The sequence below is a fragment of the Perissodus microlepis genome, chromosome 18 (genome assembly GCF_051167445.1).
Source record: "Perissodus microlepis isolate ML-2025 ecotype Zambia chromosome 18, ASM5116744v1, whole genome shotgun sequence".
NCBI lineage: Eukaryota > Metazoa > Chordata > Actinopteri > Cichliformes > Cichlidae > Perissodus > Perissodus microlepis.
The window spans coordinates 2,216,088-2,243,309 of NC_140478.1; the positions used below are offsets into that span (position 1 = coordinate 2,216,088).

Sequence of the window (27,222 nt, forward strand, 5' to 3'; positions counted from 1 at the left end):
TGGCCTCATCCAGTAGAGCAAGCCCTCGTGTGATGTATATGGCCTCATCCAGCAGCACAGGCCCTGGTGTGATTAAAATGGCCTCAACCAGCAACACAGGCCCTGGTGTGGGGTAGATGGCTTCAGCCAGAGCCACAGGCCCTGGTGTGGTGTTGGTGGCCTCAGCCAGAGCCACAGAACCTGGTGTGGTGTTGGTGGCCAAAGCCAGGAGCACAGGCCGTGGTGTGTTGTAGATGGCCTCAGCTAGCAGCACAGGACCTGGTGAGGTGGAGGTGGCTTCTTCCTGAAACTCAGGCCCTGGTGTGTTGTAGATGGCCTCAGCCGGAAGCACCGGTCCTCAGCCAGATGCACACGCCCTGGTGTAATTTAGATGACCTATCTTAGCAGCACAGGCCCCGGTGTGGTGCGGATGGCCTCACCTGGCAGCACAAGACATTGCTGAAAACAGCCAAAAGGAATGTCGTTTATGTGCCCTCATTAATGGGCAGCTGCTTTGGGTCTTTCAACACCCTCCTTCTCTGGATCAAAAGCAGTTCAATGACATGAAAAGCTTACGGCACCTGGTATTCCCAGGCGGTCTCCCATCCAAGTACTAACCAAGCCCAACCCTGCTTAGCTTCCGAGATCAGACGAGAGCGGGCGTGCTCAGGGTGGTATGGCCGTAAGCTGCAGACCTCAGCACAAAGTGTCAATTTATGGAATCAAGTGGTGAGTTGGGCAGTACTTGAAGTTACGAAACACAACCCTCCAATTTAACTACATTGTTAATGGTAACTGCATGGTTGCCTAATACTCTAACCCAAGGACTCAATTTATCTTTTAACCAGCAGTACAGGCCCTGGTTTGGTGTAGATGGCCTCCACCAGCAGCACAGGACCTGGTGTGGTGTAGGTGGCCTCAGCCAGAAGCAAAGGCCCTGGTGGGGTGTATATGGCCTAAGCCAGAGCCACAGGCCCTGGTGTGGTGTAGATGGACTAAGCCAGCAGCGCAAGCCCTCGTGTAATGTAGATGGCCTCAGCCAGAAGCACAGGCCCTGGTGTGGTGTAGTTGGCCTCATCCAGTAGAGCAAGCCCTCGTGTGATGTATATGGCCTCATCCAGCAGCACAGGCCCTGGTGTGATTAAAATGGCCTCAACCAGCAACACAGGCCCTGGTGTGGGGTAGATGGCTTCAGCCAGAGCCACAGGCCCTGGTGTGGTGTAGTTGGCCTCAGCCAGAGCCACAGAACCTGGTGTGGTGTAGGTGGCCAAAGCCAGGAGCACAGGCCGTGGTGTGTTGTAGATGGCCTCAGCTAGCAGCACAGGACCTGGTGAGGTGGAGGTGGCTTCTTCCTGCAACTCAGGCCCTGGTGTGTTGTAGATGTTCTCAGCCGGAAGCAACGGTCCTCAGCCAGATGCAGACGCCCTGGTGTAATTTAGATGACCTATCTTAGCAGCACAGGCCCCGGTGTGGTGCGGATGGCCTCACCTGGCAGCACAAGACATTGCTGAAAACAGCCAAAAGGAATGTCGTTTATGTGCCCTCATTAATGGGCAGCTGCTTTGGGTCTTTCAACACCCTCCTTCTCTGGATCAAAAGCAGTTCAATGACATGAAAAGCTTACAGCACCTGGTATTCCCAGGCGGTCTCCCATCCAAGTACTAACCAAGCCCAACCCTGCTTAGCTTCCGAGATCAGACGAGAGCGGGCGTGCTCAGGGTGGTATGGCCGTAAGCTGCAGACCTCAGCACAAAGTGTCAATTTATGGAATCAAGTGGTGAGTTGGGCAGTACTTGAAGTTACGAAACACAACCCTCCAATTTAACTACATTGTTAATGGTAACTGCATGGTTGCCTAATACCCTAACCCAAGGACTCAATTTTGCTTTTAACCAGCAGTACAGGCCCTGGTTTGGTGTAGATGGCCTCCACGAGCAGCACAGGACCTGGTGTGGTGTAGGTGGCCTCAGCCAGAAGCAAAGGCCCTGGTGGGGTGTATATGGCCTAAGCCAGAGCCACAGGCCCTGGTGTGGTGTAGATGGACTAAGCCAGCAGCGCAAGCCCTTGTGTAATGTAGATGGCCTCAGCCAGAAGCACAGGCCCTGGTGTGGTGTAGTTGGCCTCATCCAGTAGAGCAAGCCCTCGTGTGATGTATATGGCCTCATCCAGCAGCACAGGCCCTGGTGTGATTAAAATGGCCTCAACCAGCAACACAGGCCCTGGTGTGGGGTAGATGGCTTCAGCCAGAGCCACAGGCCCTGGTGTGGTGTAGTTGGCCTCAGCCAGAGCCACAGAACCTGGTGTGGTGTAGGTGGCCAAAGCCAGGAGCACAGGCCGTGGTGTGTTGTAGATGGCCTCAGCTAGCTGCACAGGACCTGGTGAGGTGGAGGTGGCTTCTTCCTGCAACTCAGGCCCTGGTGTGTTGTAGATGTTCTCAGCCGGAAGCAACGGTCCTCAGCCAGATGCAGACGCCCTGGTGTAATTTAGATGACCTATCTTAGCAGCACAGGCCCCGGTGTGGTGCGGATGGCCTCACCTGGCAGCACAAGACATTGCTGAAAACAGCCAAAAGGAATGTCGTTTATGTGCCCTCATTAATGGGCAGCTGCTTTGGGTCTTTCAACACCCTCCTTCTCTGGATCAAAAGCAGTTCAATGACATGAAAAGCTTACAGCACCTGGTATTCCCAGGCGGTCTCCCATCCAAGTACTAACCAAGCCCAACCCTGCTTAGCTTCCGAGATCAGACGAGAGCGGGCGTGCTCAGGGTGGTATGGCCGTAAGCTGCAGACCTCAGCACAAAGTGTCAATTTATGGAATCAAGTGGTGAGTTGGGCAGTACTTGAAGTTACGAAACACAACCCTCCAATTTAACTACATTGTTAATGGTAACTGCATGGTTGCCTAATACTCTAACCCAAGGACTCAATTTAGCTTTTAACCAGCAGTACAGGCCCTGGTTTGGTGTAGATGGCCTCCACCAGCAGCACAGGACCTGGTGTGGTGTAGGTGGCCTCAGCCAGAAGCAAAGGCCCTGGTGGGGTGTATATGGCCTAAGCCAGAGCCACAGGCCCTGGTGTGGTGTAGATGGACTAAGCCAGCAGCGCAAGCCCTCGTGTAATGTAGATGGCCTCAGCCAGAAGCACAGGCCCTGGTGTGGTGTAGTTGGCCTCATCCAGTAGAGCAAGCCCTCGTGTGATGTATATGGCCTCATCCAGCAGCACAGGCCCTGGTGTGAATAAAATGGCCTCAACCAGCAACACAGGCCCTGGTGTGGGGTAGATGGCTTCAGCCAGAGCCACAGGCCCTGGTGTGGTGTAGTTGGCCTCAGCCAGAGCCACAGAACCTGGTGTGGTGTTGGTGGCCAAAGCCAGGAGCACAGGCCGTGGTGTGTTGTAGATGGCCTCAGCTAGCAGCACAGGACCTGGTGAGGTGGAGGTGGCTTCTTCCTGAAACTCAGGCCCTGGTGTGTTGTAGATGGCCTCAGCCGGAAGCACCGTTCCTCAGCCAGATGCAGACGCCCTGGTGTAATTTAGATTACCTATCTTAGCAGCACAGGCCCCGGTGTGGTGCGGATGGCCTCACCTGGCAGCACAAGACATTGCTGAAAACAGCCAAAAGGAATGTCGTTTATGTGCCCTCATTAATGGGCAGCTGCTTTGGGTCTTTCAACACCCTCCTTCTCTGGATCAAAAGCAGTTCAATGACATGAAAAGCTTACGGCACCTGGTATTCCCAGGCGGTCTCCCATCCAAGTACTAACCAAGCCCAACCCTGCTTAGCTTCCGAGATCAGACGAGAGCGGGCGTGCTCAGGGTGGTATGGCCGTAAGCTGCAGACCTCAGCACAAAGTGTCAATTTATGGAATCAAGTGGTGAGTTGGGCAGTACTTGAAGTTACGAAACACAACCCTCCAATTTAACTACATTGTTAATGGTAACTGCATGGTTGCCTAATACCCTAACCCAAGGACTCAATTTTGCTTTTAACCAGCAGTACAGGCCCTGGTTTGGTGTAGATGGCCTCCACCAGCAGCACAGGACCTGGTGTGGTGTAGGTGGCCTCAGCCAGAAGCAAAGGCCCTGGTGGGGTGTATATGGCCTAAGCCAGAGCCACAGGCCCTGTTGTGGTGTAGATGGACTAAGCCAGCAGCGCAAGCCCTCGTGTAATGTAGATGGCCTCAGCCAGAAGCACAGGCCCTGGTGTGGTGTAGTTGGCCTCATCCAGTAGAGCAAGCCCTCGTGTGATGTATATGGCCTCATCCAGCAGCACAGGCCCTGGTGTGATTAAAATGGCCTCAACCAGCAACACAGGCCCTGGTGTGGGGTAGATGGCTTCAGCCAGAGCCACAGGCCCTGGTGTGGTGTAGTTGGCCTCAGCCAGAGCCACAGAACCTGGTGTGGTGTTGGTGGCCAAAGCCAGGAGCACAGGCCCTGGTGTGTTGTAGATGGCCTCAGCCGGAAGCACCGGTCCTCAGCCAGATGCACACGCCCTGGTGTAATTTAGATGACCTATCTTAGCAGCAAAGGCCCCGGTGTGGTGCGGATGGCCTCACCTGGCAGCACAAGACATTGCTGAAAACAGCCAAAAGGAATGTCGTTTATGTGCCCTCATTAATGGGCAGCTGCTTTGGGTCTTTCAACACCCTCCTTCTCTGGATCAAAAGCAGTTCAATGACATGAAAAGCTTACGGCACCTGGTATTCCCAGGCGGTCTCCCATCCAAGTACTAACCAAGCCCAACCCTGCTTAGCTTCCGAGATCAGACGAGAGCAGGCGTGCTCAGGGTGGTATGGCCGTAAGCTGCAGACCTCAGCACAAAGTGTCAATTTATGGAATCAAGTGGTGAGTTGGGCAGTACTTGAAGTTACGAAACACAACCCTCCAATTTAACTACATTGTTAATGGTAACTGCATGGTTGCCTAATACCCTAACCCAAGGACTCAATTTTGCTTTTAACCAGCAGTACAGGCCCTGGTTTGGTGTAGATGGCCTCCACCAGCAGCACAGGACCTGGTGTGGTGTAGGTGGCCTCAGCCAGAAGCAAAGGCCCTGGTGGGGTGTATATGGCCTAAGCCAGAGCCACAGGCCCTGTTGTGGTGTAGATGGACTAAGCCAGCAGCGCAAGCCCTCGTGTAATGTAGATGGCCTCAGCCAGAAGCACAGGCCCTGGTGTGGTGTAGTTGGCCTCATCCAGTAGAGCAAGCCCTCGTGTGATGTATATGGCCTCATCCAGCAGCACAGGCCCTGGTGTGATTAAAATGGCCTCAACCAGCAACACAGGCCCTGGTGTGGGGTAGATGGCTTCAGCCAGAGCCACAGGCCCTGGTGTGGTGTAGTTGGCCTCAGCCAGAGCCACAGAACCTGGTGTGGTGTTGGTGGCCAAAGCCAGGAGCACAGGCCGTGGTGTGTTGTAGATGGCCTCAGCTAGCAGCACAGGACCTGGTGAGGTGGAGGTGGCTTCTTCCTGAAACTCAGGCCCTGGTGTGTTGTAGATGGCCTCAGCCGGAAGCACCGTTCCTCAGCCAGATGCAGACGCCCTGGTGTAATTTAGATGACCTATCTTAGCAGCACAGGCCCCGGTGTGGTGCGGATGGCCTCACCTGGCAGCACAAGACATTGCTGAAAACAGCCAAAAGGAATGTCGTTTATGTGCCCTCATTAATGGGCAGCTGCTTTGGGTCTTTCAACACCCTCCTTCTCTGGATCAAAAGCAGTTCAATGACATGAAAAGCTTACGGCACCTGGTATTCCCAGGCGGTCTCCCATCCAAGTACTAACCAAGCCCAACCCTGCTTAGCTTCCGAGATCAGACGAGAGCGGGCGTGCTCAGGGTGGTATGGCCGTAAGCTGCAGACCTCAGCACAAAGTGTCAATTTATGGAATCAAGTGGTGAGTTGGGCAGTACTTGAAGTTACGAAACACAACCCTCCAATTTAACTACATTGTTAATGGTAACTGCATGGTTGCCTAATACCCTAACCCAAGGACTCAATTTTGCTTTTAACCAGCAGTACAGGCCCTGGTTTGGTGTAGATGGCCTCCACCAGCAGCACAGGACCTGGTGTGGTGTAGGTGGCCTCAGCCAGAAGCAAAGGCCCTGGTGGGGTGTATATGGCCTAAGCCAGAGCCACAGGCCCTGTTGTGGTGTAGATGGACTAAGCCAGCAGCGCAAGCCCTCGTGTAATGTAGATGGCCTCAGCCAGAAGCACAGGCCCTGGTGTGGTGTAGTTGGCCTCATCCAGTAGAGCAAGCCCTCGTGTGATGTATATGGCCTCATCCAGCAGCACAGGCCCTGGTGTGATTAAAATGGCCTCAACCAGCAACACAGGCCCTGGTGTGGGGTAGATGGCTTCAGCCAGAGCCACAGGCCCTGGTGTGGTGTAGTTGGCCTCAGCCAGAGCCACAGAACCTGGTGTGGTGTTGGTGGCCAAAGCCAGGAGCACAGGCCCTGGTGTGTTGTAGATGGCCTCAGCCGGAAGCACCGGTCCTCAGCCAGATGCACACGCCCTGGTGTAATTTAGATGACCTATCTTAGCAGCAAAGGCCCCGGTGTGGTGCGGATGGCCTCACCTGGCAGCACAAGACATTGCTGAAAACAGCCAAAAGGAATGTCGTTTATGTGCCCTCATTAATGGGCAGCTGCTTTGGGTCTTTCAACACCCTCCTTCTCTGGATCAAAAGCAGTTCAATGACATGAAAAGCTTACGGCACCTGGTATTCCCAGGCGGTCTCCCATCCAAGTACTAACCAAGCCCAACCCTGCTTAGCTTCCGAGAGCAGACGAGAGCAGGCGTGCTCAGGGTGGTATGGCCGTAAGCTGCAGACCTCAGCACAAAGTGTCAATTTATGGAATCAAGTGGTGAGTTGGGCAGTACTTGAAGTTACGAAACACAACCCTCCAATTTAACTACATTGTTAATGGTAACTGCATGGTTGCCTAATACCCTAACCCAAGGACTCAATTTTGCTTTTAACCAGCAGTACAGGCCCTGGTTTGGTGTAGATGGCCTCCACCAGCAGCACAGGACCTGGTGTGGTGTAGGTGGCCTCAGCCAGAAGCAAAGGCCCTGGTGGGGTGTATATGGCCTAAGCCAGAGCCACAGGCCCTGTTGTGGTGTAGATGGACTAAGCCAGCAGCGCAAGCCCTCGTGTAATGTAGATGGCCTCAGCCAGAAGCACAGGCCCTGGTGTGGTGTAGTTGGCCTCATCCAGTAGAGCAAGCCCTCGTGTGATGTATATGGCCTCATCCAGCAGCACAGGCCCTGGTGTGATTAAAATGGCCTCAACCAGCAACACAGGCCCTGGTGTGGGGTAGATGGCTTCAGCCAGAGCCACAGGCCCTGGTGTGGTGTAGTTGGCCTCAGCCAGAGCCACAGAACCTGGTGTGGTGTTGGTGGCCAAAGCCAGGAGCACAGGCCGTGGTGTGTTGTAGATGGCCTCAGCTAGCAGCACAGGACCTGGTGAGGTGGAGGTGGCTTCTTCCTGCAACTCAGGCCCTGGTGTGTTGTAGAAGGCCTCAGCCGGAAGCACCGGTCCTCAGCCAGATGCACACGCCCTGGTGTAATTTAGATGACCTATCTTAGCAGCACAGGCCCCGGTGTGGTGCGGATGGCCTCACCTGGCAGCACAAGACATTGCTGAAAACAGCCAAAAGGAATGTCGTTTATGTGCCCTCATTAATGGGCAGCTGCTTTGGGTCTTTCAACACCCTCCTTCTCTGGATCAAAAGCAGTTCAATGACATGAAAAGCTTACGGCACCTGGTATTCCCAGGCGGTCTCCCATCCAAGTACTAACCAAGCCCAACCCTGCTTAGCTTCCGAGATCAGACGAGAGCGGGCGTGCTCAGGGTGGTATGGCCGTAAGCTGCAGACCTCAGCACAAAGTGTCAATTTATGGAATCAAGTGGTGAGTTGGGCAGTACTTGAAGTTACGAAACACAACCCTCCAATTTAACTACATTGTTAATGGTAACTGCATGGTTGCCTAATACTCTAACCCAAGGACTCAATTTAGCTTTTAACCAGCAGTACAGGCCCTGGTTTGGTGTAGATGGCCTCCACCAGCAGCACAGGACCTGGTGTGGTGTAGGTGGCCTCAGCCAGAAGCAAAGGCCCTGGTGGGGTGTATATGGCCTAAGCCAGAGCCACAGGCCCTGGTGTGGTGTAGATGGACTAAGCCAGCAGCGCAAGCCCTCGTGTAATGTAGATGGCCTCAGCCAGAAGCACAGGCCCTGGTGTGGTGTAGTTGGCCTCATCCAGTAGAGCAAGCCCTCGTGTGATGTATATGGCCTCATCCAGCAGCACAGGCCCTGGTGTGATTAAAATGGCCTCAACCAGCAACACAGGCCCTGGTGTGGGGTAGATGGCTTCAGCCAGAGCCACAGGCCCTGGTGTGGTGTAGTTGGCCTCAGCCAGAGCCACAGAACCTGGTGTGGTGTAGGTGGCCAAAGCCAGGAGCACAGGCCGTGGTGTGTTGTAGATGGCCTCAGCTAGCAGCACAGGACCTGGTGAGGTGGAGGTGGCTTCTTCCTGCAACTCAGGCCCTGGTGTGTTGTAGATGTTCTCAGCCGGAAGCAACGGTCCTCAGCCAGATGCAGACGCCCTGGTGTAATTTAGATGACCTATCTTAGCAGCACAGGCCCCGGTGTGGTGCGGATGGCCTCACCTGGCAGCACAAGACATTGCTGAAAACAGCCAAAAGGAATGTCGTTTATGTGCCCTCATTAATGGGCAGCTGCTTTGGGTCTTTCAACACCCTCCTTCTCTGGATCAAAAGCAGTTCAATGACATGAAAAGCTTACAGCACCTGGTATTCCCAGGCGGTCTCCCATCCAAGTACTAACCAAGCCCAACCCTGCTTAGCTTCCGAGATCAGACGAGAGCGGGCGTGCTCAGGGTGGTATGGCCGTAAGCTGCAGACCTCAGCACAAAGTGTCAATTTATGGAATCAAGTGGTGAGTTGGGCAGTACTTGAAGTTACGAAACACAACCCTCCAATTTAACTACATTGTTAATGGTAACTGCATGGTTGCCTAATACCCTAACCCAAGGACTCAATTTTGCTTTTAACCAGCAGTACAGGCCCTGGTTTGGTGTAGATGGCCTCCACCAGCAGCACAGGACCTGGTGTGGTGTAGGTGGCCTCAGCCAGAAGCAAAGGCCCTGGTGGGGTGTATATGGCCTAAGCCAGAGCCACAGGCCCTGTTGTGGTGTAGATGGACTAAGCCAGCAGCGCAAGCCCTCGTGTAATGTAGATGGCCTGAGCCAGAAGCACAGGCCCTGGTGTGGTGTAGTTGGCCTCATCCAGTAGAGCAAGCCCTCGTGTGATGTATATGGCCTCATCCAGCAGCACAGGCCCTGGTGTGATTAAAATGGCCTCAACCAGCAACACAGGCCCTGGTGTGGGGTAGATGGCTTCAGCCAGAGCCACAGGCCCTGGTGTGGTGTAGTTGGCCTCAGCCAGAGCCACAGAACCTGGTGTGGTGTTGGTGGCTAAAGCCAGGAGCACAGGCCGTGGTGTGTTGTAGATGGCCTCAGCTAGCAGCACAGGACCTGGTGAGGTGGAGGTGGCTTCTTCCTGCAACTCAGGCCCTGGTGTGTTGTAGAAGGCCTCAGCCGGAAGCACCGGTCCTCAGCCAGATGCAGACGCCCTGGTGTAATTTAGATGACCTATCTTAGCAGCACAGGCCCCGGTGTGGTGCGGATGGCCTCACCTGGCAGCACAAGACATTGCTGAAAACAGCCAAAAGGAATGTCGTTTATGTGCCCTCATTAATGGGCAGCTGCTTTGGGTCTTTCAACACCCTCCTTCTCTGGATCAAAAGCAGTTCAATGACATGAAAAGCTTACAGCACCTGGTATTCCCAGGCGGTCTCCCATCCAAGTACTAACCAAGCCCAACCCTGCTTAGCTTCCGAGATCAGACGAGAGCGGGCGTGCTCAGGGTGGTATGGCCGTAAGCTGCAGACCTCAGCACAAAGTCTCAATTTATGGAATCAAGTGGTGAGTTGGGCAGTACTTGAAGTTACGAAACACAACCCTCCAATTTAACTACATTGTTAATGGTAACTGCATGGTTGCCTAATACTCTAACCCAAGGACTCAATTTAGCTTTTAACCAGCAGTACAGGCCCTGGTTTGGTGTAGATGGCCTCCACCAGCAGCACAGGACCTGGTGTGGTGTAGGTGGCCTCAGCCAGAAGCAAAGGCCCTGGTGGGGTGTATATGGCCTAAGCCAGAGCCACAGGCCCTGGTGTGGTGTAGATGGACTAAGCCAGCAGCGCAAGCCCTCGTGTAATGTAGATGGCCTCAGCCAGAAGCACAGGCCCTGGTGTGGTGTAGTTGGCCTCATCCAGTAGAGCAAGCCCTCGTGTGATGTATATGGCCTCATCCAGCAGCACAGGCCCTGGTGTGAATAAAATGGCCTCAACCAGCAACACAGGCCCTGGTGTGGGGTAGATGGCTTCAGCCAGAGCCACAGGCCCTGGTGTGGTGTAGTTGGCCTCAGCCAGAGCCACAGAACCTGGTGTGGTGTTGGTGGCCAAAGCCAGGAGCACAGGCCGTGGTGTGTTGTAGATGGCCTCAGCTAGCAGCACAGGACCTGGTGAGGTGGAGGTGGCTTCTTCCTGAAACTCAGGCCCTGGTGTGTTGTAGATGTTCTCAGCCGGAAGCAACGGTCCTCAGCCAGATGCAGACGCCCTGGTGTAATTTAGATGACCTATCTTAGCAGCACAGGCCCCGGTGTGGTGCGGATGGCCTCACCTGGCAGCACAAGACATTGCTGAAAACAGCCAAAAGGAATGTCGTTTATGTGCCCTCATTAATGGGCAGCTGCTTTGGGTCTTTCAACACCCTCCTTCTCTGGATCAAAAGCAGTTCAATGACATGAAAAGCTTACAGCACCTGGTATTCCCAGGCGGTCTCCCATCCAAGTACTAACCAAGCCCAACCCTGCTTAGCTTCCGAGATCAGACGAGAGCGGGCGTGCTCAGGGTGGTATGGCCGTAAGCTGCAGACCTCAGCACAAAGTGTCAATTTATGGAATCAAGTGGTGAGTTGGGCAGTACTTGAAGTTACGAAACACAACCCTCCAATTTAACTACATTGTTAATGGTAACTGCATGGTTGCCTAATACCCTAACCCAAGGACTCAATTTTGCTTTTAACCAGCAGTACAGGCCCTGGTTTGGTGTAGATGGCCTCCACCAGCAGCACAGGACCTGGTGTGGTGTAGGTGGCCTCAGCCAGAAGCAAAGGCCCTGGTGGGGTGTATATGGCCTAAGCCAGAGCCACAGGCCCTGTTGTGGTGTAGATGGACTAAGCCAGCAGCGCAAGCCCTCGTGTAATGTAGATGGCCTCAGCCAGAAGCACAGGCCCTGGTGTGGTGTAGTTGGCCTCATCCAGTAGAGCAAGCCCTCGTGTGATGTATATGGCCTCATCCAGCAGCACAGGCCCTGGTGTGATTAAAATGGCCTCAACCAGCAACACAGGCCCTGGTGTGGGGTAGATGGCTTCAGCCAGAGCCACAGGCCCTGGTGTGGTGTAGTTGGCCTCAGCCAGAGCCACAGAACCTGGTGTGGTGTTGGTGGCCAAAGCCAGGAGCACAGGCCGTGGTGTGTTGTAGATGGCCTCAGCTAGCAGCACAGGACCTGGTGAGGTGGAGGTGGCTTCTTCCTGCAACTCAGGCCCTGGTGTGTTGTAGAAGGCCTCAGCCGGAAGCACCGGTCCTCAGCCAGATGCACACGCCCTGGTGTAATTTAGATGACCTATCTTAGCAGCACAGGCCCCGGTGTGGTGCGGATGGCCTCACCTGGCAGCACAAGACATTGCTGAAAACAGCCAAAAGGAATGTCGTTTATGTGCCCTCATTAATGGGCAGCTGCTTTGGGTCTTTCAACACCCTCCTTCTCTGGATCAAAAGCAGTTCAATGACATGAAAAGCTTACAGCACCTGGTATTCCCAGGCGGTCTCCCATCCAAGTACTAACCAAGCCCAACCCTGCTTAGCTTCCGAGATCAGACGAGAGCGGGCGTGCTCAGGGTGGTATGGCCGCAAGCTGCAGACCTCAGCACAAAGTCTCAATTTATGGAATCAAGTGGTGAGTTGGGCAGTACTTGAAGTTACGAAACACAACCCTCCAATTTAACTACATTGTTAATGGTAACTGCATGGCTGCCTAATACCCTAACCCAAGGACTCAATTTAGCTTTTAACCAGCAGTACAGGCCCTGGTTTGGTGTAGATGGCCTCCACCAGCAGCACAGGACCTGGTGTGGTGTAGGTGGCCTCAGCCAGAAGCAAAGGCCCTGGTGGGGTGTATATGGCCTAAGCCAGAGCCACAGGCCCTGTTGTGGTGTAGATGGACTAAGCCAGCAGCGCAAGCCCTCGTGTAATGTAGATGGCCTCAGCCAGAAGCACAGGCCCTGGTGTGGTGTAGTTGGCCTCATCCAGTAGAGCAAGCCCTCGTGTGATGTATATGGCCTCATCCAGCAGCACAGGCCCTGGTGTGATTAAAATGGCCTCAACCAGCAACACAGGCCCTGGTGTGGGGTAGATGGCTTCAGCCAGAGCCACAGGCCCTGGTGTGGTGTAGTTGGCCTCAGCCAGAGCCACAGAACCTGGTGTGGTGTTGGTGGCCAAAGCCAGGAGCACAGGCCCTGGTGTGTTGTAGATGGCCTCAGCCGGAAGCACCGGTCCTCAGCCAGATGCACACGCCCTGGTGTAATTTAGATGACCTATCTTAGCAGCAAAGGCCCCGGTGTGGTGCGGATGGCCTCACCTGGCAGCACAAGACATTGCTGAAAACAGCCAAAAGGAATGTCGTTTATGTGCCCTCATTAATGGGCAGCTGCTTTGGGTCTTTCAACACCCTCCTTCTCTGGATCAAAAGCAGTTCAATGACATGAAAAGCTTACGGCACCTGGTATTCCCAGGCGGTCTCCCATCCAAGTACTAACCAAGCCCAACCCTGCTTAGCTTCCGAGATCAGACGAGAGCGGGCGTGCTCAGGGTGGTATGGCCGTAAGCTGCAGACCTCAGCACAAAGTGTCAATTTATGGAATCAAGTGGTGAGTTGGGCAGTACTTGAAGTTACGAAACACAACCCTCCAATTTAACTACATTGTTAATGGTAACTGCATGGTTGCCTAATACCCTAACCCAAGGACTCAATTTTGCTTTTAACCAGCAGTACAGGCCCTGGTTTGGTGTAGATGGCCTCCACCAGCAGCACAGGACCTGGTGTGGTGTAGGTGGCCTCAGCCAGAAGCAAAGGCCCTGGTGGGGTGTATATGGCCTAAGCCAGAGCCACAGGCCCTGTTGTGGTGTAGATGGACTAAGCCAGCAGCGCAAGCCCTCGTGTAATGTAGATGGCCTCAGCCAGAAGCACAGGCCCTGGTGTGGTGTAGTTGGCCTCATCCAGTAGAGCAAGCCCTCGTGTGATGTATATGGCCTCATCCAGCAGCACAGGCCCTGGTGTGATTAAAATGGCCTCAACCAGCAACACAGGCCCTGGTGTGGGGTAGATGGCTTCAGCCAGAGCCACAGGCCCTGGTGTGGTGTAGTTGGCCTCAGCCAGAGCCACAGAACCTGGTGTGGTGTAGGTGGCCAAAGCCAGGAGCACAGGCCGTGGTGTGTTGTAGATGGCCTCAGCTAGCAGCACAGGACCTGGTGAGGTGGAGGTGGCTTCTTCCTGCAACTCAGGCCCTGGTGTGTTGTAGATGTTCTCAGCCGGAAGCAACGGTCCTCAGCCAGATGCAGACGCCCTGGTGTAATTTAGATGACCTATCTTAGCAGCACAGGCCCCGGTGTGGTGCGGATGGCCTCACCTGGCAGCACAAGACATTGCTGAAAACAGCCAAAAGGAATGTCGTTTATGTGCCCTCATTAATGGGCAGCTGCTTTGGGTCTTTCAACACCCTCCTTCTCTGGATCAAAAGCAGTTCAATGACATGAAAAGCTTACAGCACCTGGTATTCCCAGGCGGTCTCCCATCCAAGTACTAACCAAGCCCAACCCTGCTTAGCTTCCGAGATCAGACGAGAGCGGGCGTGCTCAGGGTGGTATGGCCGTAAGCTGCAGACCTCAGCACAAAGTCTCAATTTATGGAATCAAGTGGTGAGTTGGGCAGTACTTGAAGTTACGAAACACAACCCTCCAATTTAACTACATTGTTAATGGTAACTGCATGGTTGCCTAATACCCTAACCCAAGGACTCAATTTAGCTTTTAACCAGCAGTACAGGCCCTGGTTTGGTGTAGATGGCCTCCACCAGCAGCACAGGACCTGGTGTGGTGTAGGTGGCCTCAGCCAGAAGCAAAGGCCCTGGTGGGGTGTATATGGCCTAAGCCAGAGCCACAGGCCCTGTTGTGGTGTAGATGGACTAAGCCAGCAGCGCAAGCCCTCGTGTAATGTAGATGGCCTCAGCCAGAAGCACAGGCCCTGGTGTGGTGTAGTTGGCCTCATCCAGTAGAGCAAGCCCTCGTGTGATGTATATGGCCTCATCCAGCAGCACAGGCCCTGGTGTGATTAAAATGGCCTCAACCAGCAACACAGGCCCTGGTGTGGGGTAGATGGCTTCAGCCAGAGCCACAGGCCCTGGTGTGGTGTAGTTGGCCTCAGCCAGAGCCACAGAACCTGGTGTGGTGTTGGTGGCCAAAGCCAGGAGCACAGGCCGTGGTGTGTTGTAGATGGCCTCAGCTAGCAGCACAGGACCTGGTGAGGTGGAGGTGGCTTCTTCCTGCAACTCAGGCCCTGGTGTGTTGTAGAAGGCCTCAGCCGGAAGCACCGGTCCTCAGCCAGATGCACACGCCCTGGTGTAATTTAGATGACCTATCTTAGCAGCACAGGCCCCGGTGTGGTGCGGATGGCCTCACCTGGCAGCACAAGACATTGCTGAAAACAGCCAAAAGGAATGTCGTTTATGTGCCCTCATTAATGGGCAGCTGCTTTGGGTCTTTCAACACCCTCCTTCTCTGGATCAAAAGCAGTTCAATGACATGAAAAGCTTACAGCACCTGGTATTCCCAGGCGGTCTCCCATCCAAGTACTAACCAAGCCCAACCCTGCTTAGCTTCCGAGATCAGACGAGAGCGGGCGTGCTCAGGGTGGTATGGCCGTAAGCTGCAGACCTCAGCACAAAGTCTCAATTTATGGAATCAAGTGGTGAGTTGGGCAGTACTTGAAGTTACGAAACACAACCCTCCAATTTAACTACATTGTTAATGGTAACTGCATGGTTGCCTAATACTCTAACCCAAGGACTCAATTTAGCTTTTAACCAGCAGTACAGGCCCTGGTTTGGTGTAGATGGCCTCCACCAGCAGCACAGGACCTGGTGTGGTGTAGGTGGCCTCAGCCAGAAGCAAAGGCCCTGGTGGGGTGTATATGGCCTAAGCCAGAGCCACAGGCCCTGGTGTGGTGTAGATGGACTAAGCCAGCAGCGCAAGCCCTCGTGTAATGTAGATGGCCTCAGCCAGAAGCACAGGCCCTGGTGTGGTGTAGTTGGCCTCATCCAGTAGAGCAAGCCCTCGTGTGATGTATATGGCCTCATCCAGCAGCACAGGCCCTGGTGTGATTAAAATGGCCTCAACCAGCAACACAGGCCCTGGTGTGGGGTAGATGGCTTCAGCCAGAGCCACAAGCCCTGGTGTGGTGTTGGTGGCCTCAGCCAGAGCCACAGAACCTGGTGTGGTGTTGGTGGCCAAAGCCAGGAGCACAGGCCGTGGTGTGTTGTAGATGGCCTCAGCTAGCAGCACAGGACCTGGTGAGGTGGAGGTGGCTTCTTCCTGAAACTCAGGCCCTGGTGTGTTGTAGATGGCCTCAGCCGGAAGCACCGGTCCTCAGCCAGATGCACACGCCCTGGTGTAATTTAGATGACCTATCTTAGCAGCACAGGCCCCGGTGTGGTGCGGATGGCCTCACCTGGCAGCACAAGACATTGCTGAAAACAGCCAAAAGGAATGTCGTTTATGTGCCCTCATTAATGGGCAGCTGCTTTGGGTCTTTCAACACCCTCCTTCTCTGGATCAAAAGCAGTTCAATGACATGAAAAGCTTACGGCACCTGGTATTCCCAGGCGGTCTCCCATCCAAGTACTAACCAAGCCCAACCCTGCTTAGCTTCCGAGATCAGACGAGAGCGGGCGTGCTCAGGGTGGTATGGCCGTAAGCTGCAGACCTCAGCACAAAGTGTCAATTTATGGAATCAAGTGGTGAGTTGGGCAGTACTTGAAGTTACGAAACACAACCCTCCAATTTAACTACATTGTTAATGGTAACTGCATGGTTGCCTAATACCCTAACCCAAGGACTCAATTTTGCTTTTAACCAGCAGTACAGGCCCTGGTTTGGTGTAGATGGCCTCCACCAGCAGCACAGGACCTGGTGTGGTGTAGGTGGCCTCAGCCAGAAGCAAAGGCCCTGGTGGGGTGTATATGGCCTAAGCCAGAGCCACAGGCCCTGTTGTGGTGTAGATGGACTAAGCCAGCAGCGCAAGCCCTCGTGTAATGTAGATGGCCTCATCCAGCAGCACAGGCCCTGGTGTGATTAAAATGGCCTCAACCAGCAACACAGGCCCTGGTGTGGGGTAGATGGCTTCAGCCAGAGCCACAGGCCCTGGTGTGGTGTAGTTGGCCTCAGCCAGAGCCACAGAACCTGGTGTGGTGTTGGTGGCCAAAGCCAGGAGCACAGGCCGTGGTGTGTTGTAGATGGCCTCAGCTAGCAGCACAGGACCTGGTGAGGTGGAGGTGGCTTCTTCCTGCAACTCAGGCCCTGGTGTGTTGTAGAAGGCCTCAGCCGGAAGCACCGGTCCTCAGCCAGATGCACACGCCCTGGTGTAATTTAGATCACCTATCTTAGCAGCACAGGCCCCGGTGTGGTGCGGATGGCCTCACCTGGCAGCACAAGACATTGCTGAAAACAGCCAAAAGGAATGTCGTTTATGTGCCCTCATTAATGGGCAGCTGCTTTGGGTCTTTCAACACCCTCCTTCTCTGGATCAAAAGCAGTTCAATGACATGAAAAGCTTACAGCACCTGGTATTCCCAGGCGGTCTCCCATCCAAGTACTAACCAAGCCCAACCCTGCTTAGCTTCCGAGATCAGACGAGAGCGGGCGTGCTCAGGGTGGTATGGCCGTAAGCTGCAGACCTCAGCACAAAGTGTCAATTTATGGAATCAAGTGGTGAGTTGGGCAGTACTTGAAGTTACGAAACACAACCCTCCAATTTAACTACATTGTTAATGGTAACTGCATGGTTGCCTAATACTCTAACCCAAGGACTCAATTTAGCTTTTAACCAGCAGTACAGGCCCTGGTTTGGTGTAGATGGCCTCCACCAGCAGCACAGGACCTGGTGTGGTGTAGGTGGCCTCAGCCAGAAGCAAAGGCCCTGGTGGGGTGTATATGGCCTAAGCCAGAGCCACAGGCCCTGGTGTGGTGTAGATGGACTAAGCCAGCAGCGCAAGCCCTCGTGTAATGTAGATGGCCTCAGCCAGAAGCACAGGCCCTGGTGTGGTGTAGTTGGCCTCATCCAGTAGAGCAAGCCCTCGTGTGATGTATATGGCCTCATCCAGCAGCACAGGCCCTGGTGTGAATAAAATGGCCTCAACCAGCAACACAGGCCCTGGTGTGGGGTAGATGGCTTCAGCCAGAGCCACAGGCCCTGGTGTGGTGTAGTTGGCCTCAGCCAGAGCCACAGAACCTGGTGTGGTGTTGGTGGCCAAAGCCAGGAGCACAGGCCGTGGTGTGTTGTAGATGGCCTCAGCTAGCAGCACAGGACCTGGTGAGGTGGAGGTGGCTTCTTCCTGAAACTCAGGCCCTGGTGTGTTGTAGATGGCCTCAGCCGGAAGCACCGTTCCTCAGCCAGATGCACACACCCTGGTGTAATTTAGATGACCTATCTTAGCAGCACAGGCCCCGGTGTGGTGCGGATGGCCTCACCTGGCAGCACAAGACATTGCTGAAAACAGCCAAAAGGAATGTCGTTTATGTGCCCTCATTAATGGGCAGCTGCTTTGGGTCTTTCAACACCCTCCTTCTCTGGATCAAAAGCAGTTCAATGACATGAAAAGCTTACGGCACCTGGTATTCCCAGGCGGACTCCCATCCAAGTACTAACCAAGCCCAACCCTGCTTAGCTTCCGAGATCAGACGAGAGCGGGCGTGCTCAGGGTGGTATGGCCGTAAGCTGCAGACCTCAGCACAAAGTGTCAATTTATGGAATCAAGTGGTGAGTTGGGCAGTACTTGAAGTTACGAAACACAACCCTCCAATTTAACTACATTGTTAATGGTAACTGCATGGTTGCCTAATACCCTAACCCAAGGACTCAATTTTGCTTTTAACCAGCAGTACAGGCCCTGGTTTGGTGTAGATGGCCTCCACCAGCAGCACAGGACCTGGTGTGGTGTAGGTGGCCTCAGCCAGAAGCAAAGGCCCTGGTGGGGTGTATATGGCCTAAGCCAGAGCCACAGGCCCTGTTGTGGTGTAGATGGACTAAGCCAGCAGCGCAAGCCCTCGTGTAATGTAGATGGCCTCAGCCAGAAGCACAGGCCCTGGTGTGGTGTAGTTGGCCTCATCCAGTAGAGCAAGCCCTCGTGTGATGTATATGGCCTCATCCAGCAGCACAGGCCCTGGTGTGATTAAAATGGCCTCAACCAGCAACACAGGCCCTGGTGTGGGGTAGATGGCTTCAGCCAGAGCCACAGGCCCTGGTGTGGTGTAGTTGGCCTCAGCCAGAGCCACAGAACCTGGTGTGGTGTTGGTGGCCAAAGCCAGGAGCACAGGCCGTGGTGTGTTGTAGATGGCCTCAGCTAGCAGCACAGGACCTGGTGAGGTGGAGGTGGCTTCTTCCTGAAACTCAGGCCCTGGTGTGTTGTAGATGGCCTCAGCCGGAAGCACCGGTCCTCAGCCAGATGCACACGCCCTGGTGTAATTTAGATGACCTATCTTAGCAGCAAAGGCCCCGGTGTGGTGCGGATGGCCTCACCTGGCAGCACAAGACATTGCTGAAAACAGCCAAAAGGAATGTCGTTTATGTGCCCTCATTAATGGGCAGCTGCTTTGGGTCTTTCAACACCCTCCTTCTCTGGATCAAAAGCAGTTCAATGACATGAAAAGCTTACGGCACCTGGTATTCCCAGGCGGTCTCCCATCCAAGTACTAACCAAGCCCAACCCTGCTTAGCTTCCGAGATCAGACGAGAGCGGGCGTGCTCAGGGTGGTATGGCCGTAAGCTGCAGACCTCAGCACAAAGTGTCAATTTATGGAATCAAGTGGTGAGTTGGGCAGTACTTGAAGTTACGAAACACAACCCTCCAATTTAACTACATTGTTAATGGTAACTGCATGGTTGCCTAATACTCTAACCCAAGGACTCAATTTATCTTTTAACCAGCAGTACAGGCCCTGGTTTGGTGTAGATGGCCTCCACCAGCAGCACAGGACCTGGTGTGGTGTAGGTGGCCTCAGCCAGAAGCAAAGGCCCTGGTGGGGTGTATATGGCCTAAGCCAGAGCCACAGGCCCTGGTGTGGTGTAGATGGACTAAGCCAGCAGCGCAAGCCCTCGTGTAATGTAGATGGCCTCAGCCAGAAGCACAGGCCCTGGTGTGGTGTAGTTGGCCTCATCCAGTAGAGCAAGCCCTCGTGTGATGTATATGGCCTCATCCAGCAGCACAGGCCCTGGTGTGATTAAAATGGCCTCAACCAGCAACACAGGCCCTGGTGTGGGGTAGATGGCTTCAGCCAGAGCCACAGGCCCTGGTGTGGTGTAGTTGGCCTCAGCCAGAGCCACAGAACCTGGTGTGGTGTAGGTGGCCAAAGCCAGGAGCACAGGCCGTGGTGTGTTGTAGATGGCCTCAGCTAGCTGCACAGGACCTGGTGAGGTGGAGGTGGCTTCTTCCTGCAACTCAGGCCCTGGTGTGTTGTAGATGTTCTCAGCCGGAAGCAACGGTCCTCAGCCAGATGCAGACGCCCTGGTGTAATTTAGATGACCTATCATAGCAGCACAGGCCCCGGTGTGGTGCGGATGGCCTCACCTGGCAGCACAAGACATTGCTGAAAACAGCCAAAAGGAATGTCGTTTATGTGCCCTCATTAATGGGCAGCTGCTTTGGGTCTTTCAACACCCTCCTTCTCTGGATCAAAAGCAGTTCAATGACATGAAAAGCTTACAGCACCTGGTATTCCCAGGCGGTCTCCCATCCAAGTACTAACCAAGCCCAACCCTGCTTAGCTTCCGAGATCAGACGAGAGCGGGCGTGCTCAGGGTGGTATGGCCGTAAGCTGCAGACCTCAGCACAAAGTGTCAATTTATGGAATCAAGTGGTGAGTTGGGCAGTACTTGAAGTTACGAAACACAACCCTCCAATTTAACTACATTGTTAATGGTAACTGCATGGTTGCCTAATACTCTAACCCAAGGACTCAATTTATCTTTTAACCAGCAGTACAGGCCCTGGTTTGGTGTAGATGGCCTCCACCAGCAGCACAGGACCTGGTGTGGTGTAGGTGGCCTCAGCCAGAAGCAAAGGCCCTGGTGGGGTGTATATGGCCTAAGCCAGAGCCACAGGCCCTGGTGTGGTGTAGATGGACTAAGCCAGCAGCGCAAGCCCTCGTGTAATGTAGATGGCCTCAGCCAGAAGCACAGGCCCTGGTGTGGTGTAGTTGGCCTCATCCAGTAGAGCAAGCCCTCGTGTGATGTATATGGCCTCATCCAGCAGCACAGGCCCTGGTGTGATTAAAATGGCCTCAACCAGCAACACAGGCCCTGGTGTGGGGTAGATGGCTTCAGCCAGAGCCACAGGCCCTGGTGTGGTGTAGTTGGCCTCAGCCAGAGCCACAGAACCTGGTGTGGTGTAGGTGGCCAAAGCCAGGAGCACAGGCCGTGGTGTGTTGTAGATGGCCTCAGCTAGCTGCACAGGACCTGGTGAGGTGGAGGTGGCTTCTTCCTGCAACTCAGGCCCTGGTGTGTTGTAGATGTTCTCAGCCGGAAGCACCGGTCCTCAGCCAGATGCAGACGCCCTGGTGTAATTTAGATGACCTATCTTAGCAGCACAGGCCCCGGTGTGGTGCGGATGGCCTCACCTGGCAGCACAAGACATTGCTGAAAACAGCCAAAAGGAATGTCGTTTATGTGCCCTCATTAATGGGCAGCTGCTTTGGGTCTTTCAACACCCTCCTTCTCTGGATCAAAAGCAGTTCAATGACATGAAAAGCTTACGGCACCTGGTATTCCCAGGCGGTCTCCCATCCAAGTACTAACCAAGCCCAACCCTGCTTAGCTTCCGAGATCAGACGAGAGCGGGCGTGCTCAGGGTGGTATGGCCGTAAGCTGCAGACCTCAGCACAAAGTGTCAATTTATGGAATCAAGTGGTGAGTTGGGCAGTACTTGAAGTTACGAAACACAACCCTCCAATTTAACTACATTGTTAATGGTAACTGCATGGTTGCCTAATACTCTAACCCAAGGACTCAATTTATCTTTTAACCAGCAGTACAGGCCCTGGTTTGGTGTAGATGGCCTCCACCAGCAGCACAGGACCTGGTGTGGTGTAGGTGGCCTCAGCCAGAAGCAAAGGCCCTGGTGGGGTGTATATGGCCTAAGCCAGAGCCACAGGCCCTGGTGTGGTGTAGATGGACTAAGCCAGCAGCGCAAGCCCTCGTGTAATGTAGATGGCCTCAGCCAGAAGCACAGGCCCTGGTGTGGTGTAGTTGGCCTCATCCAGTAGAGCAAGCCCTCGTGTGATGTATATGGCCTCATCCAGCAGCACAGGCCCTGGTGTGATTAAAATGGCCTCAACCAGCAACACAGGCCCTGGTGTGGGGTAGATGGCTTCAGCCAGAGCCACAGGCCCTGGTGTGGTGTAGTTGGCCTCAGCCAGAGCCACAGAACCTGGTGTGGTGTAGGTGGCCAAAGCCAGGAGCACAGGCCGTGGTGTGTTGTAGATGGCCTCAGCTAGCAGCACAGGACCTGGTGAGGTGGAGGTGGCTTCTTCCTGCAACTCAGGCCCTGGTGTGTTGTAGATGTTCTAAGCCGGAAGCAACGGTCCTCAGCCAGATGCAGACGCCCTGGTGTAATTTAGATGACCTATCTTAGCAGCACAGGCCCCGGTGTGGTGCGGATGGCCTCACCTGGCAGCACAAGACATTGCTGAAAACAGCCAAAAGGAATGTCGTTTATGTGCCCTCATTAATGGGCAGCTGCTTTGGGTCTTTCAACACCCTCCTTCTCTGGATCAAAAGCAGTTCAATGACATGAAAAGCTTACAGCACCTGGTATTCCCAGGCGGTCTCCCATCCAAGTACTAACCAAGCCCAACCCTGCTTAGCTTCCGAGATCAGACGAGAGCGGGCGTGCTCAGGGTGGTATGGCCGTAAGCTGCAGACCTCAGCACAAAGTGTCAATTTATGGAATCAAGTGGTGAGTTGGGCAGTACTTGAAGTTACGAAACACAACCCTCCAATTTAACTACATTGTTAATGGTAACTGCATGGTTGCCTAATACCCTAACCCAAGGACTCAATTTTGCTTTTAACCAGCAGTACAGGCCCTGGTTTGGTGTAGATGGCCTCCACGAGCAGCACAGGACCTGGTGTGGTGTAGGTGGCCTCAGCCAGAAGCAAAGGCCCTGGTGGGGTGTATATGGCCTAAGCCAGAGCCACAGGCCCTGGTGTGGTGTAGATGGACTAAGCCAGCAGCGCAAGCCCTCGTGTAATGTAGATGGCCTCAGCCAGAAGCACAGGCCCTGGTGTGGTGTAGTTGGCCTCATCCAGTAGAGCAAGCCCTCGTGTGATGTATATGGCCTCATCCAGCAGCACAGGCCCTGGTGTGATTAAAATGGCCTCAACCAGCAACACAGGCCCTGGTGTGGGGTAGATGGCTTCAGCCAGAGCCACAGGCCCTGGTGTGGTGTAGTTGGCCTCAGCCAGAGCCACAGAACCTGGTGTGGTGTAGGTGGCCAAAGCCAGGAGCACAGGCCGTGGTGTGTTGTAGATGGCCTCAGCTAGCTGCACAGGACCTGGTGAGGTGGAGGTGGCTTCTTCCTGCAACTCAGGCCCTGGTGTGTTGTAGATGTTCTCAGCCGGAAGCAATGGTCCTCAGCCAGATGCAGACGCCCTGGTGTAATTTAGATGACCTATCTTAGCAGCACAGGCCCCGGTGTGGTGCGGATGGCCTCACCTGGCAGCACAAGACATTGCTGAAAACAGCCAAAAGGAATGTCGTTTATGTGCCCTCATTAATGGGCAGCTGCTTTGGGTCTTTCAACACCCTCCTTCTCTGGATCAAAAGCAGTTCAATGACATGAAAAGCTTACGGCACCTGGTATTCCCAGGCGGTCTCCCATCCAAGTACTAACCAAGCCCAACCCTGCTTAGCTTCCGAGATCAGACGAGAGCGGGCGTGCTCAGGGTGGTATGGCCGTAAGCTGCAGACCTCAGCACAAAGTGTCAATTTATGGAATCAAGTGGTGAGTTGGGCAGTACTTGAAGTTACGAAACACAACCCTCCAATTTAACTACATTGTTAATGGTAACTGCATGGTTGCCTAATACTCTAACCCAAGGACTCAATTTATCTTTTAACCAGCAGTACAGGCCCTGGTTTGGTGTAGATGGCCTCCACCAGCAGCACAGGACCTGGTGTGGTGTAGGTGGCCTCAGCCAGAAGCAAAGGCCCTGGTGGGGTGTATATGGCCTAAGCCAGAGCCACAGGCCCTGGTGTGGTGTAGATGGACTAAGCCAGCAGCGCAAGCCCTCGTGTAATGTAGATGGCCTCAGCCAGAAGCACAGGCCCTGGTGTGGTGTAGTTGGCCTCATCCAGTAGAGCAAGCCCTCGTGTGATGTATATGGCCTCATCCAGCAGCACAGGCCCTGGTGTGATTAAAATGGCCTCAACCAGCAACACAGGCCCTGGTGTGGGGTAGATGGCTTCAGCCAGAGCCACAGGCCCTGGTGTGGTGTAGTTGGCCTCAGCCAGAGCCACAGAACCTGGTGTGGTGTAGGTGGCCAAAGCCAGGAGCACAGGCCGTGGTGTGTTGTAGATGGCCTCAGCTAGCAGCACAGGACCTGGTGAGGTGGAGGTGGCTTCTTCCTGCAACTCAGGCCCTGGTGTGTTGTAGATGTTCTCAGCCGGAAGCAACGGTCCTCAGCCAGATGCAGACGCCCTGGTGTAATTTAGATGACCTATCTTAGCAGCACAGGCCCCGGTGTGGTGCGGATGGCCTCACCTGGCAGCACAAGACATTGCTGAAAACAGCCAAAAGGAATGTCGTTTATGTGCCCTCATTAATGGGCAGCTGCTTTGGGTCTTTCAACACCCTCCTTCTCTGGATCAAAAGCAGTTCAATGACATGAAAAGCTTACAGCACCTGGTATTCCCAGGCGGTCTCCCATCCAAGTACTAACCAAGCCCAACCCTGCTTAGCTTCCGAGATCAGACGAGAGCGGGCGTGCTCAGGGTGGTATGGCCGTAAGCTGCAGACCTCAGCACAAAGTGTCAATTTATGGAATCAAGTGGTGAGTTGGGCAGTACTTGAAGTTACGAAACACAACCCTCCAATTTAACTACATTGTTAATGGTAACTGCATGGTTGCCTAATACCCTAACCCAAGGACTCAATTTTGCTTTTAACCAGCAGTACAGGCCCTGGTTTGGTGTAGATGGCCTCCACGAGCAGCACAGGACCTGGTGTGGTGTAGGTGGCCTCAGCCAGAAGCAAAGGCCCTGGTGGGGTGTATATGGCCTAAGCCAGAGCCACAGGCCCTGGTGTGGTGTAGATGGACTAAGCCAGCAGCGCAAGCCCTTGTGTAATGTAGATGGCCTCAGCCAGAAGCACAGGCCCTGGTGTGGTGTAGTTGGCCTCATCCAGTAGAGCAAGCCCTCGTGTGATGTATATGGCCTCATCCAGCAGCACAGGCCCTGGTGTGATTAAAATGGCCTCAACCAGCAACACAGGCCCTGGTGTGGGGTAGATGGCTTCAGCCAGAGCCACAGGCCCTGGTGTGGTGTAGTTGGCCTCAGCCAGAGCCACAGAACCTGGTGTGGTGTAGGTGGCCAAAGCCAGGAGCACAGGCCGTGGTGTGTTGTAGATGGCCTCAGCTAGCAGCACAGGACCTGGTGAGGTGGAGGTGGCTTCTTCCTGCAACTCAGGCCCTGGTGTGTTGTAGATGTTCTCAGCCGGAAGCAACGGTCCTCAGCCAGATGCAGACGCCCTGGTGTAATTTAGATGACCTATCTTAGCAGCACAGGCCCCGGTGTGGTGCGGATGGCCTCACCTGGCAGCACAAGACATTGCTGAAAACAGCCAAAAGGAATGTCGTTTATGTGCCCTCATTAATGGGCAGCTGCTTTGGGTCTTTCAACACCCTCCTTCTCTGGATCAAAAGCAGTTCAATGACATGAAAAGCTTACAGCACCTGGTATTCCCAGGCGGTCTCCCATCCAAGTACTAACCAAGCCCAACCCTGCTTAGCTTCCGAGATCAGACGAGAGCGGGCGTGCTCAGGGTGGTATGGCCGTAAGCTGCAGACCTCAGCACAAAGTCTCAATTTATGGAATCAAGTGGTGAGTTGGGCAGTACTTGAAGTTACGAAACACAACCCTCCAATTTAACTACATTGTTAATGGTAACTGCATGGTTGCCTAATACTCTAACCCAAGGACTCAATTTAGCTTTTAACCAGCAGTACAGGCCCTGGTTTGGTGTAGATGGCCTCCACCAGCAGCACAGGACCTGGTGTGGTGTAGGTGGCCTCAGCCAGAAGCAAAGGCCCTGGTGGGGTGTATATGGCCTAAGCCAGAGCCACAGGCCCTGGTGTGGTGTAGATGGACTAAGCCAGCAGCGCAAGCCCTTGTGTAATGTAGATGGCCTCAGCCAGAAGCACAGGCCCTGGTGTGGTGTAGTTGGCCTCATCCAGTAGAGCAAGCCCTCGTGTGATGTATATGGCCTCATCCAGCAGCACAGGCCCTGGTGTGATTAAAATGGCCTCAACCAGCAACACAGGCCCTGGTGTGGGGTAGATGGCTTCAGCCAGAGCCACAGGCCCTGGTGTGGTGTAGTTGGCCTCAGCCAGAGCCACAGAACCTGGTGTGGTGTAGGTGGCCAAAGCCAGGAGCACAGGCCGTGGTGTGTTGTAGATGGCCTCAGCTAGCAGCACAGGACCTGGTGAGGTGGAGGTGGCTTCTTCCTGCAACTCAGGCCCTGGTGTGTTGTAGATGTTCTCAGCCGGAAGCAACGGTCCTCAGCCAGATGCAGACGCCCTGGTGTAATTTAGATGACCTATCTTAGCAGCACAGGCCCCGGTGTGGTGCGGATGGCCTCACCTGGCAGCACAAGACATTGCTGAAAACAGCCAAAAGGAATGTCGTTTATGTGCCCTCATTAATGGGCAGCTGCTTTGGGTCTTTCAACACCCTCCTTCTCTGGATCAAAAGCAGTTCAATGACATGAAAAGCTTACAGCACCTGGTATTCCCAGGCGGTCTCCCATCCAAGTACTAACCAAGCCCAACCCTGCTTAGCTTCCGAGATCAGACGAGAGCGGGCGTGCTCAGGGTGGTATGGCCGTAAGCTGCAGACCTCAGCACAAAGTCTCAATTTATGGAATCAAGTGGTGAGTTGGGCAGTACTTGAAGTTACGAAACACAACCCTCCAATTTAACTACATTGTTAATGGTAACTGCATGGTTGCCTAATACTCTAACCCAAGGACTCAATTTAGCTTTTAACCAGCAGTACAGGCCCTGGTTTGGTGTAGATGGCCTCCACCAGCAGCACAGGACCTGGTGTGGTGTAGGTGGCCTCAGCCAGAAGCAAAGGCCCTGGTGGGGTGTATATGGCCTAAGCCAGAGCCACAGGCCCTGGTGTGGTGTAGATGGACTAAGCCAGCAGCGCAAGCCCTCGTGTAATGTAGATGGCCTCAGCCAGAAGCACAGGCCCTGGTGTGGTGTAGTTGGCCTCATCCAGTAGAGCAAGCCCTCGTGTGATGTATATGGCCTCATCCAGCAGCACAGGCCCTGGTGTGAATAAAATGGCCTCAACCAGCAACACAGGCCCTGGTGTGGGGTAGATGGCTTCAGCCAGAGCCACAGGCCCTGGTGTGGTGTAGTTGGCCTCAGCCAGAGCCACAGAACCTGGTGTGGTGTTGGTGGCCAAAGCCAGGAGCACAGGCCGTGGTGTGTTGTAGATGGCCTCAGCTAGCAGCACAGGACCTGGTGAGGTGGAGGTGGCTTCTTCCTG

The 27,222-nt window shown here is 54.1% G+C and overlaps 26 non-coding genes across 26 annotated transcripts; all 26 read right to left on the reverse strand.

Annotated features, from left to right (window-relative positions):
• Nucleotides 1-548: 548 nt before the first annotated feature.
• Nucleotides 549-667, reverse strand: LOC146366860 (5S ribosomal RNA). The gene has a single exon (XR_014798431.1). It is a non-coding gene; the product is annotated as a 5S ribosomal RNA (ribosomal RNA).
• Nucleotides 668-1,596: 929 nt separating this feature from the next.
• Nucleotides 1,597-1,715, reverse strand: LOC146366861 (5S ribosomal RNA). The gene has a single exon (XR_014797808.1). It is a non-coding gene; the product is annotated as a 5S ribosomal RNA (ribosomal RNA).
• A 929-nt stretch (nucleotides 1,716-2,644) lies between these two features.
• On the reverse strand, nucleotides 2,645-2,763 carry LOC146366862 (5S ribosomal RNA). Its single transcript, XR_014797809.1, has one exon. It is a non-coding gene; the product is annotated as a 5S ribosomal RNA (ribosomal RNA).
• Nucleotides 2,764-3,692: 929 nt separating this feature from the next.
• LOC146366863 (5S ribosomal RNA) lies at nucleotides 3,693-3,811 on the reverse strand. Its single transcript, XR_014798432.1, has one exon. It is a non-coding gene; the product is annotated as a 5S ribosomal RNA (ribosomal RNA).
• An 851-nt stretch (nucleotides 3,812-4,662) lies between these two features.
• Nucleotides 4,663-4,781, reverse strand: LOC146366864 (5S ribosomal RNA). The gene has a single exon (XR_014797904.1). It is a non-coding gene; the product is annotated as a 5S ribosomal RNA (ribosomal RNA).
• Nucleotides 4,782-5,710: 929 nt separating this feature from the next.
• Nucleotides 5,711-5,829, reverse strand: LOC146366865 (5S ribosomal RNA). The gene has a single exon (XR_014798434.1). It is a non-coding gene; the product is annotated as a 5S ribosomal RNA (ribosomal RNA).
• Nucleotides 5,830-6,680: 851 nt separating this feature from the next.
• On the reverse strand, nucleotides 6,681-6,799 carry LOC146366866 (5S ribosomal RNA). Its single transcript, XR_014798016.1, has one exon. It is a non-coding gene; the product is annotated as a 5S ribosomal RNA (ribosomal RNA).
• A 929-nt stretch (nucleotides 6,800-7,728) lies between these two features.
• Nucleotides 7,729-7,847, reverse strand: LOC146366867 (5S ribosomal RNA). The gene has a single exon (XR_014798435.1). It is a non-coding gene; the product is annotated as a 5S ribosomal RNA (ribosomal RNA).
• A 929-nt stretch (nucleotides 7,848-8,776) lies between these two features.
• Nucleotides 8,777-8,895, reverse strand: LOC146366868 (5S ribosomal RNA). Its single transcript, XR_014797811.1, has one exon. It is a non-coding gene; the product is annotated as a 5S ribosomal RNA (ribosomal RNA).
• Nucleotides 8,896-9,824: 929 nt separating this feature from the next.
• On the reverse strand, nucleotides 9,825-9,943 carry LOC146366869 (5S ribosomal RNA). Its single transcript, XR_014797812.1, has one exon. It is a non-coding gene; the product is annotated as a 5S ribosomal RNA (ribosomal RNA).
• A 929-nt stretch (nucleotides 9,944-10,872) lies between these two features.
• LOC146366870 (5S ribosomal RNA) lies at nucleotides 10,873-10,991 on the reverse strand. Its single transcript, XR_014797813.1, has one exon. It is a non-coding gene; the product is annotated as a 5S ribosomal RNA (ribosomal RNA).
• A 929-nt stretch (nucleotides 10,992-11,920) lies between these two features.
• On the reverse strand, nucleotides 11,921-12,039 carry LOC146366871 (5S ribosomal RNA). The gene has a single exon (XR_014797909.1). It is a non-coding gene; the product is annotated as a 5S ribosomal RNA (ribosomal RNA).
• An 851-nt stretch (nucleotides 12,040-12,890) lies between these two features.
• LOC146366872 (5S ribosomal RNA) lies at nucleotides 12,891-13,009 on the reverse strand. Its single transcript, XR_014798436.1, has one exon. It is a non-coding gene; the product is annotated as a 5S ribosomal RNA (ribosomal RNA).
• Nucleotides 13,010-13,938: 929 nt separating this feature from the next.
• On the reverse strand, nucleotides 13,939-14,057 carry LOC146366873 (5S ribosomal RNA). Its single transcript, XR_014797814.1, has one exon. It is a non-coding gene; the product is annotated as a 5S ribosomal RNA (ribosomal RNA).
• A 929-nt stretch (nucleotides 14,058-14,986) lies between these two features.
• On the reverse strand, nucleotides 14,987-15,105 carry LOC146366874 (5S ribosomal RNA). The gene has a single exon (XR_014797815.1). It is a non-coding gene; the product is annotated as a 5S ribosomal RNA (ribosomal RNA).
• A 929-nt stretch (nucleotides 15,106-16,034) lies between these two features.
• LOC146366875 (5S ribosomal RNA) lies at nucleotides 16,035-16,153 on the reverse strand. The gene has a single exon (XR_014798437.1). It is a non-coding gene; the product is annotated as a 5S ribosomal RNA (ribosomal RNA).
• Nucleotides 16,154-17,004: 851 nt separating this feature from the next.
• On the reverse strand, nucleotides 17,005-17,123 carry LOC146366876 (5S ribosomal RNA). Its single transcript, XR_014797816.1, has one exon. It is a non-coding gene; the product is annotated as a 5S ribosomal RNA (ribosomal RNA).
• A 929-nt stretch (nucleotides 17,124-18,052) lies between these two features.
• LOC146366877 (5S ribosomal RNA) lies at nucleotides 18,053-18,171 on the reverse strand. Its single transcript, XR_014797881.1, has one exon. It is a non-coding gene; the product is annotated as a 5S ribosomal RNA (ribosomal RNA).
• A 929-nt stretch (nucleotides 18,172-19,100) lies between these two features.
• Nucleotides 19,101-19,219, reverse strand: LOC146366878 (5S ribosomal RNA). The gene has a single exon (XR_014798438.1). It is a non-coding gene; the product is annotated as a 5S ribosomal RNA (ribosomal RNA).
• A 929-nt stretch (nucleotides 19,220-20,148) lies between these two features.
• Nucleotides 20,149-20,267, reverse strand: LOC146366879 (5S ribosomal RNA). The gene has a single exon (XR_014797817.1). It is a non-coding gene; the product is annotated as a 5S ribosomal RNA (ribosomal RNA).
• A 929-nt stretch (nucleotides 20,268-21,196) lies between these two features.
• On the reverse strand, nucleotides 21,197-21,315 carry LOC146366880 (5S ribosomal RNA). Its single transcript, XR_014798439.1, has one exon. It is a non-coding gene; the product is annotated as a 5S ribosomal RNA (ribosomal RNA).
• A 929-nt stretch (nucleotides 21,316-22,244) lies between these two features.
• LOC146366881 (5S ribosomal RNA) lies at nucleotides 22,245-22,363 on the reverse strand. The gene has a single exon (XR_014797818.1). It is a non-coding gene; the product is annotated as a 5S ribosomal RNA (ribosomal RNA).
• Nucleotides 22,364-23,292: 929 nt separating this feature from the next.
• LOC146366882 (5S ribosomal RNA) lies at nucleotides 23,293-23,411 on the reverse strand. Its single transcript, XR_014798440.1, has one exon. It is a non-coding gene; the product is annotated as a 5S ribosomal RNA (ribosomal RNA).
• Nucleotides 23,412-24,340: 929 nt separating this feature from the next.
• On the reverse strand, nucleotides 24,341-24,459 carry LOC146366883 (5S ribosomal RNA). The gene has a single exon (XR_014797819.1). It is a non-coding gene; the product is annotated as a 5S ribosomal RNA (ribosomal RNA).
• Nucleotides 24,460-25,388: 929 nt separating this feature from the next.
• On the reverse strand, nucleotides 25,389-25,507 carry LOC146366884 (5S ribosomal RNA). The gene has a single exon (XR_014797820.1). It is a non-coding gene; the product is annotated as a 5S ribosomal RNA (ribosomal RNA).
• Nucleotides 25,508-26,436: 929 nt separating this feature from the next.
• Nucleotides 26,437-26,555, reverse strand: LOC146366885 (5S ribosomal RNA). The gene has a single exon (XR_014797822.1). It is a non-coding gene; the product is annotated as a 5S ribosomal RNA (ribosomal RNA).
• Between the last annotated feature and the right edge of the window lie 667 nt (nucleotides 26,556-27,222).